Source organism: Rattus rattus, chromosome 6 (assembly GCF_011064425.1).
Source record: "Rattus rattus isolate New Zealand chromosome 6, Rrattus_CSIRO_v1, whole genome shotgun sequence".
Classification (NCBI taxonomy): Eukaryota; Metazoa; Chordata; class Mammalia; order Rodentia; family Muridae; genus Rattus; species Rattus rattus.
Window position 1 is genome coordinate 11706308 of NC_046159.1, and position 10190 is coordinate 11716497.

Below are 10190 nucleotides of genomic sequence, written 5' to 3' on the forward strand. Positions count from 1 at the left end.
TGTGAGCTTTTCCTGCTTCTGCTTTTCCTCCTGCGCTTTGGAGCAAGGACAGAGGGCTGGAGTTGCAGCAGCTCCGTGGTGGAACATTTACATTTACGCGTAGCCTACAGCCCTGAGTTCTACTCTCCACACAGCAAGGAGAAGCAGAGGAAGAACCAGCCGAGCTGGATGAAGTCGCAACTCTCAGGCTGCCTTAGGTAGTGTTGTTAACTTGAGGAAAACCTAGATGCACCTGAGAAGAGAATCTTAACTGAGGAATTGTCTCAGCACGCTGGCCTGCAGGTATGCCCTTGGGACATTTTCTTTGTTGTTCATTGAGATGGGAGGGCCCAGCCCATCGCTACACAAGCAAGGTGGCTGGGGAAAGCAGGACAACAAGCCATCAGCACTGTTCTTCTATGGCTCCTGCCTTGGCTTCCCTGGAGGGTTGGTTGTAACTGTTTCCCCCCAAAGTTGATATTGGCCAGTGTTTTTACCAAAGCCACAAAAGAAGCAAACCAGGACACAGGCTCTTTACGCTAATTGGAGATTATTAGCTAGCCGTGGAGCAAAAGCAGCCCCCAAACTCGCCCTCGCAGAGAGTTTATTTCTAGAGATGGAACAGTACTCCTTAGGGACTTGCTCAGCCATGACAGTTACTGAAAGAGACTGTGAGAAGAGAGGACCCCATACAGACCAAAACAATGTGGGTACCAAACACAGAGAAGTTGAGTGGGGGAAATGGCATCTTTAGGTAGCAGGTCTGTGCCAGCCCCAACAAAGAGGAACGCATTTCAAACTGGGAGGTCCTGGAGCCCAGAGTTTCCTGGGAGCCCTTGCTGCCGTCTGTGAAGGATGTCGTGAGGGCTGCTTCTGTGTGTGTATTGGGCCGGGCAGGGGTCACGTGAGACGGGTCGGGGTGGAAACTAGATTTGACTGCTACACAAAGCTAGGACTGGGTGCTAACAGGATGGGGGACTGTGGTCTGAGGGGTTTGGAGTAGAACTCAGTAAAACCCGGAAGCAAATCAGAAAGGCCACCTCACTGAAGGAGTAACAGAGCAACCAGATGAGGCAAAAAAGGAGACCTGCAGTGCCATGGAGGCGGCTCAGACAGTAAAGTGCTCATCTCCAATCGAGAGGACCTGAGTCCGATTGCCGGCAGCCACCATAGGTATCCGTGTGCCCTGAGGTAGGATAAGAACGCCAACGCCCGGAAGGGGAAGACAACCAAAGCCCCAGGATTCGTCAGCCTAGACTCGTGGAAGAATTCTGTAAAAACAACATGGATGGCCCCTGAAGAGCAACATGCAAGGTTGATGCCTAGCGCGTGTGCGCGCGCGCGCACACACACACACACACACACACACACACACAAGCACACCCACGTGCGCGCGCCCACGCGTGAGCGCACTGTTCGCAGTTCTACCTACTACATCACAGAGTGGAAAGGTGAAGTCCGGTGGCTTACGTACGATTCCACCTATTGCAGGCATTCACAAAGGAAAAAAAGAAAAAGTTTACACAGCCTGTTTGCAGCACTGACACGGATCTGAAGGAAAGTAATTAATACACATTGCCACCTCCCACACACATCCGGCTCTCCAGGGTATCTAGCTCACCCAGCTGCCTCTCTGAACATACTATGATTCGGTATCAAGGCAACATTAGAGAGGAATCCTTGATTCTTCTTCTTTTTTTTTCTCTCATGCCTCTTGTTCGATTAAATGCCAACCTGTGTCAGTCGTCGTCATTAAGTAGCTACAACACATGCTTTACTGGCTCATGCCATTTTCTCTGTGGTTAACGCTACATCCTTCTCAACGGTATTTCTCCGTCTAGTTTCCTCTCCCTGTAGTCTGGGGATGTTCCCATCAGGAGATACAACTGTAGCGTGTAAGAAATTTGTAAAAACAACCTATTCCCTAGATCTCCCTTAATTGGTTTGTACTGATAACTGGTATATAGCCTCAAGAGAGAATCTCTCGGAGTAGCTCTGTCTGCCCTAGAATTCAGTCTGGAGCAGGCTGCCCTCAGGGTTAGAGCACCCCTGTACCTGCCTCCCAAATGTTAGAATCAAGAGCAAATACCAGCACACCCAGAAAGGGCAGTTTTAAAACCCGCTTGAAACCGTTCAAAAGTAGAATGATATTCAAAAGCTATTGTTTCAACATGAACTCCAGTATGGGATTATTCTGTTACAATTTTGTGGCTCGTGACTACTGTGGGGGGTCAGTCTAGTACCCCGATTTCCAGTGATCCTGTCAGCAGTGTGACTGGCTGGCACTTCCGTGCTCCTTCAGTTTTCTTGGTTTGCTTTTGAGTGAGACAGAGTCTCACTCTGGAGCCCTGGCTGGACAGAGCTTCTCTATGTATTCTAGACTGACATTGGAACTCATTGCAATCCTCCTGCCTTGGCCTCCCAAGTTCGGATTGTTTTCCCAGCCACTCTCCTGGATCTGTAAAGTTCTAAACTCATTTCCCAACAGCACTTAGTTACTTCTAATTTCCTGAATAAATGATAGTGCCACCTACTCCCACATAACTATATTTAATGACCCAGGTTAAACAAACTCATTCAAACTTTAGCATACTTTAAATATAGTTTTAAACATATAATATAGCATTAAAACTTTAAAGTAGTACCTAAAGCCAAATATTTTATGATATCAATTACATGAAAATGTGAATTCATATGAAAAAAGGCCCAGTGAATTCATTACAATGCTATAAGGGGAGTCATTAATGACAGGGTTATAAATTTTGTATTTTTCTATGTTTTTGACATTTTCTACAACAACATACATCACACCTTCAAACAGGAACAAGTATAAACTATTTAAATATTTTTAAAACACCATGTTACTGCATCTGAATGTGCTTGACTCCTGGAGTGTTTGATTAGGTAATGGCATAGTGAGAAATGCTACCTTAGGAAGAAAATTTTACAGGAACGAAAGTGAATTTTCGCTTAGCCACTAGATGGCGATCGTTCAACATCTATTACACAAAAATGCCAAGGCCAACCTTGTAGAGATGGTGTGTCATTTACACAAATACTTTCATTTTTCAACTAACAAATTATAATGTCTTGTTGGCATTTAGAAAATTTTAAATGCACAATAAAATGTCATTGGAACGATTAGAATTCAAATGAACCTTTCATAAACACCTCTTGTTTATTGATACCAATTACTTTTATCCAATTTGGCCCAAAAGACGCTTAGGAAAGTGGCAGCAATTTCCTTCCTCCTGGAATCCTTGTTTGTTTTTCTTTGTTGATTTAGGCTTTCAGGTGATAACCACAACATGATTACTTTGACTAAGTGGATAAATTCAAGGTTTAGGTCACTGATACCCTCCTATGCATGCGGTTCCATAGAAACCTGAAGGGTCAAGTTGAGTCAAATTTCCAAAGGTCAGAAGATGGTAGAGAGAAAGGCGTGCATTTGAGAAATGTCGTCACGGCACATGTCTGTGTCTAGTGATTCTGCACTGTCTCTGAAATAACGTATTCGTGGATATTACCAATGAATACCCCTCAGATTTCACAGGACAATCAATTGTTTGGAAATACACTTTAATTTTTAATATTTAGTCATGCATATGTCTCTCTGTTAATGTATGCACGAGTACTGGTGCCCACAAGAAGAACGTACCATATCCCTTAGAGCTGGAGTTCCCGGATGCTGTGAGAGTTGGATGCTGGGTATGGAAGTCAGGCTCTCTAGAAGAGCACCCAGTGTGGTTAGTGCTGAGCCATCACTTCAACTATTAGAAGGATGTTTAGAAATCAGCGTTGCCACCTGGGCATAGTGGCCCACGCCTTTAATCCCAGCAGGTGGGACGCAGAGGCAGATGGATCAGTGAGTTTGAGGTCAGCCTGTTTTGCATAGTGAGTTCCAGGACAGCCAGGGCTACACGGAAAAAACTTTTCTGGGGAGGGGGGGTAGGGTTCGGCGTTCCCATTTCCCGAAGTTTTTGCATCTAGCATTTGATAAGCATCAACGAAGTCATGAATGGTCTCTAGAGCTGTTTTCTCCTTTCCAGGTCTGACCATTGCTTGTCAGCAGCGCTCCTTCTCTTTGTTAGTTTGGTTGGACGATGCTCGGAGCACTGCATTCACTTGGTGATTAAACAAGACCCAGAGATGAATCAGCTGGGAGACGCAGAGCTGGCTTTCTGCCAAGTCAACTAGCCTTTGGCTTTAAAAATGTGAGAGGTGTTTCTAATGTCTAGGTCCTAGAACTGGATATACATGCCAAGGGTTGCCACTGTTGATCAAAGAGGAACACATAAACACATAGAGATTTTTTTAAAAAAAGATTTATGTATTTTTATTTCATGTACGTCTGGGCACCATGATATAGGTGCCATGGCACTGGAGGCCAGAAGAGGGCATCAGATTCCCTGGAACTGGAGTTACAGACAATTGTGAACCCTTATGTGGGCGCTCGGAGCCAAAGCCACGTCCTCTTCAAGAGCAAGTGTTCTCAACGACTGAGCCAGCTCTCCCGCTCCTAGCAATTTTTTAAAAAATTTTCTGACTACAAAATATATATTATTTATAATTTTCTGATTACCCCTAAAAGCCCAAAATGGTGAAATGGCTCATGATTTCCCAAATCTGATAATGTTTCTTAGAAATAGTTGTAAAACCAGTTTTAAGTGGTTTGTTTCCCCTTTCTGCTTTTCTTGTTTGTTTGTCTGTTTGTTTTGTGCTGGGGATCTATCCCAGAGTCTCACACTGAAGCACAGGCCCTATTGCTGGATTAAACACCCAACTCCAATTTTAAGAGCTTGTATTAAATGAGGGTATCCTGGCTGTCCTTGGATTCACAGGGAGCCACCTGCCTCTACCTCCCAAGTACTGGGACTAAAGTCCTGTTCAATCATGTCCAGCATACTGTGAATGATTTAAAAGCAAGAAAAAAAGTTTTATCTTGCTTTTAAATAAGATAATTTAAGAACAAACTGCTTTGGTGTTTATTTTCTAAGCCTGGTTATGGTGGTGCCTGCCATTAATCACAGCACTGGAGAGGCAGAGGCAGGAGGATCTCTGTGAGTTTGAGGCTAGCCTGGTCTATAAAGCAAGTTCCAGGACAGCCAAGGCCACACGGAGAAATCCTGTCTCAAAAAAGCAAAAAAAAAAAAGTTTATTTTATTTCTCTTGTTGGGTTCAGAGTTCACGTTTAAGTGTTTTATTAGCATCTATGAATTATATGCATAATAACGGGTTCCCTTATGACAATTTCATACATGAGCATGCAGTGTTTCATACATGAGCATACAACGGTTCATACGTGAGCATAGAGTGTTTCTAACATATTCCCTCTCCCTGCACCATCTCTTGTCTGCTTCCCACTCTAGCTAATCCTCTCCCCAACTACTCTCACTTCCACTTTTACAATATGTTAAGATGTATTTATTTATGTCTCTGTGTGAGTGTATATGCATGCGTGTGTGCGCCTACCTGTGCATGCATGTGGAGGCCAGAAGGACTTGAGTGTCCTCCTCCATCACTCTCTGCCTACCCCTTTGAAGCCATCTCTTTCTTGAACTGGAATGAACTAGGTTGAAGCCATCACCTTCCAAAGACCCTACTGTCTTCTACCTCTAGCCCAGAGCTGTGGTGACAGGTGTTTGTGGGGGACTCCCTGTTTTTTGTTTTCTTTGTTTTTTTTGTTTGGTTGGGTTTTTTTTCTTTTTGAGGGTTTGGGGATCTGAATTTAGGTTCTCATGATTGCGGAGCAAGTGTCATTAACCATTCGACCATCTTTTCCAGCCTGTCCCTTCTACACTCATCACGTTTTCCCTCACCCACAATGTCCCTGACACTAGTCATCTCGGCTCATGCAGTCCTCCTACGGGCAGCCCTCATTGCTTGCACGTGAAATACCACTCTATGAGGAGGATGTCTGTACCCATCTTCTGCATGTGGAAATGGGAAAAATAAAGTGAGAGGGCCAGAAGAGAAAAAATTTACAAGGTAAGACCTGTGGTGCCAATGCTCCAAGAATTAAGGGCCACTTCAGTTTTTAGAGCATAGTAACGTACGATCACACATCAAGCTCCCACACGCATGCTGTTTGCCTTTTAGTTATAACGATTTCCTGATCGACTCAAACAAAAACTTGAAAACGATACCATCTGTGCCATTAACTGCTACATGGCACTAAAAGGGCTGGGCTTAAAGACAACAGAAGAGACTCTAGATTTCCTTGTAAACCATGCCAGTTTATTTTTTTAGCAAGACATTTGCAGATCCCTGACATGGAAAAGATCAAGCCTGTCTCGCACCTGGGTGAGGGATTCAGAGAAATGCACCGTTATTCTGTGTTGATAAATCTATGTATCCGAGTGCCACTGCTTATGTGGCAGTGTTTTGGAGACTAGGGAGAGTGAAACCTAGAAACTCCTCACTGGTGTGGCACTTGCGTTTCGTGATGGTAGCCAGTGGGGATGATCTGGCATATGGTTTTGGGAGGAATGGAGAAGATAATGACTCCAGGCTCTCTTTTTGATGTACTCACATTGATGTCTTGAAAGAAGTAGAGGAATAAGCCACACGGTTACATGCATGGAGAACACTCCAGTTGGGGTGATGGCACGACATCTGCCGAGGTTTCATGGAGTGACCACACTGGACGCGGTTAGGAGAGCTGGCCAGATGCAGATCTTCGTGACTCTCAGAGGAGCATGTGCTCTTACGGAGAGGAAGAGGCCAGTTGGAAGGTTGGGAGAGTGTAACTTGTGGGACATGGGAGGATGTTCAGGATCCACAGGAGAAGGAGAGGATGAGGACTCGGGTCCCAGGTGACAGTGAGAGAGATGGTGAGAGGTGTCAGCTTCTACACATTGTCAAGGAGAGCTGGTGGCGTGGATGAGAGTCAAGAGTTTCATTTTGTATTTAGGTGTGTGTGTGTGTGTGTGTGTGTGTGTGTGTGTGTGTGTGCCTGCCCTGGTGTGCTGTCTTAGTTTGATTTTTATTTCTGTAGATCATGACCAAAAGCAATTTAGGGAAGGAAAGAAATCTATTTTACCTTTCACCTACCACTCAACATGAAGGGAAGTCAAGGAAGGACTCGGTGTAGGAAGCTGAGGCAGAAATTGAAGGAGAGGCCATGGAGGAGAGCTACGTACTTGCTTGGTACCCCTGGTTTCATCAGTTTTCTTTCTATCTGTCCCAGGGATAGGTACCACCACAGTGACTGGATAGGTCCGCACCAGTCTCAATTAAGAAAACGCCCTACAGGCTTGCTGGCCGGCCAGTCTGATGACAGCATTTTTCAGTTGAGGATCTCTCTCTTCAGATGACTCAAGCTTGTCAAGATGACAAGAACTAGCCAGAGCACAGGTGTACATGTTTGTATGTGTCTTATCCACACAGACATATGTGCATGTGTGCATGTGTAAACCAGAAGTCAATGTTAGAAGTTACCCTCAGTTACTTTGTGTGTGTGTGTGTGTGTGTGTGTGTTCATGTTTGTCTGTGTTTTACCCCACAGACATATGTCATTTTACAGTGATGCAGAAGTCAGTATTGTGATGCCTGGTTCATTGTGTGTGTGTAACCACAAGCCCTCCCTTGAACACTAATGGACACATAAATTTATTTGACAGTTTCCCCCAGAATAATCTCTCCATGGCCACCCATTTTTATCAGCTCCAGAGGCATGGGTCCTCTCTGATCCTTTTCCCCAGTCTGTGATGCCTTGTTCATTGTTGATAACCAACCCTCTTGAACACTGGTGGACACAGGACGAAGATAATGGCATCCACAACTGTCCATGAGACCTGTTGCCAAGGCAGGGCCCCTGTCCCTCCCCAGAAGCTTGGTTTACAGCCCCTGCCTCCATCTTCCAGCTCTTACCTTCTCTTCTTTCCAGTCCTCCTCTTACAGTGTGGCCTTCAGACGGCCGTAAATGCGTTCATTAGGGCTTAGCTTCCTCAGCACTTACCCTCAGCTCCTTGCACACTTGAGTCTCTACCATCACCATTTTTTCCTGGGAGGGAAAGTTTGTTGTTGAAGGCCGAGAATAGCGTTTGTCTATAGGTAGAAACATAATTACTGAGACGGCAGTTCGTTGCTATGTCAACTTGGCTTCATAACAGAAATAAGTTTCCCTTAGAGCCGTGACCTCCCCCACCATGGGTTTTTGACTAGGTGTGGATTCCGTTTCTCGGAGTGTTCCTCGAACTCTGTCAGAGGGTGATTGGTTACCCCCATAGCAGTTACTCCACCATGGCACAAGTGTGAACATCTCTGCTGTTGGAGAGGTAACGTTTGCGGCCATTTCTCCCCCAGCAGCCAGAACAGCACCTTGTGGCATAATGAAAGCTAGCCAGGAGGAGCGTCCTGCTCAGTTCCAGCCTGACTACTGTGTATCTTTTGATCAGTTACTATGTTGTCAGCAGTCCAGGCTTTTCATCCAGTACTGCTGAGCAACCAGGTGGAGTGACAAGAGGCTGGACTGTGTGGGTGGAGCTGGGGGCTGTGAGGTGACTAAGGACCCAGAAAGGTAGCCCACACCTGGCATTGGGCATGGTTTTGGTTTTGGTTTTGGTTTGCTTTTAATAATCAAGGCTTCTAAGCAGCAGCACTGTCTAGCCTTGTCAGGCTTCTCACATAAAACTCTTTTTAAACTTTTTAAAATTTATTTTGCATTCCTTAATGTGTGTGTGTGCCTGTGTGTGTTTGTGTGTGTGTGTGTGTGTGTGTGTGTGTGTTGCAGGAGGGGGGCGTTGTGCACGCATGTGCAAGTGTGCTATGGTTCATGAGTTGAAGTCGCAGGACAACTTATGCAAACTCTTTGTTTTAATTATATTTTTAATTGAGTCGCAAGCCAATAGGCTTGCATATACCCCTTTCGTGCGTTGGTAAGGACCCTGCCCTCTGAGCTCAGGATCCTCAGACCTCTACCTAATATTTTGAGATAGGGCCCCTCCCTGAACCTGGGGCTCAGCAATTTGACCCTCCAGGCTGACCAGCAAAGCCCAGGATCTGCCTGAGCACGGCCACCCCAGCACTTCACAGACACAGGCATACGCAGTGTTCAACACAGTCACTGGCATTTGAACTCAGACCCGCAGGCTTATGGCACTTAGTAGGCACTTTACCAACTGAACTGTCTTCCCAGTCCTCCAGATTTTTTTTTTACATGAGAAACCATGACCCGTCGCATGTAATTAATTTATTTTATGCATGTGAGTACACTGTCGCTGTCTTCAGACACACCGGAAGAGGGCATCATATCCCATTACAGATGGCTGTGAGCCACCATGTAGTTGCTGGGATTTGAACTCAGGATCTCTGGAAGAGCAGTCAGTGCTCTTGACCACTGAGCCATCTCTCCAGCCCCGCATGTAATTTCTTTAACATCCAAGCTACAGACTTATGAAAAAACGTGTTTACTTCCTGTTCCTGTCTTGACATATGGCAGGTCATGCCATTCATTGGTGGGAACTCTTAAAACCTAAAGGACAGCAGGACACGCTTGTGCCATGATAATCAAGCTCTCTTTACCAAAGGCCAGACATATGCGGATCAAGTCAAGGCACCAGGTCATTGACCAGACCTTGATATGCATTTGGCAGTAGGGCAAATGGAAGACCATCTCCATAATTGAAATGCTTGTGGTGCAGGGTCTTGGCTGTTTCCTGGTGAGCCACAAAGAACCAGTATGCCTGGGGTATTTGATATTCTCTTCCACGTAGAGCCGCCACTAGCCCTGTTTCAGTTAGGATTCCAGCAGCTACTCAAGACTAGAAGTCTGTAGCCAGACTGGTCAGTGCACATGCTGAGCTGGGATAATGATGGCCAAGGAAGTGAGGTAGGGGACACTCATACGCAGTGGTCCTTTAAATCACAGATCTAAATCCTCAAAGGCCATTACTCGGACAGTTCCACGAGGGACTTTGGGACATAACACTCTTATTGACATGTGCATAGCTGGGTCCTGGGAGATGTCGTGACCCACTTAGGAAAAGCTGCTGGGGGAATTTATGAGTGGGAGAGTGCGTTCTGTAAGAGAGAGGTGTGTGATGCTGAGTCTGGGCCAAATGAGATCAGTGCTTTCGATTGGGGTGCTTGGAAAGTTTAGGGAAGCAAGCCTCATTGAGGAAGTGACAGTTGAGTGTGACAATAATGACAAGGATCATACTCCACAAGCCAGCTTGGTGCCAGCCACTCCATGCATAGACTATAAAGGT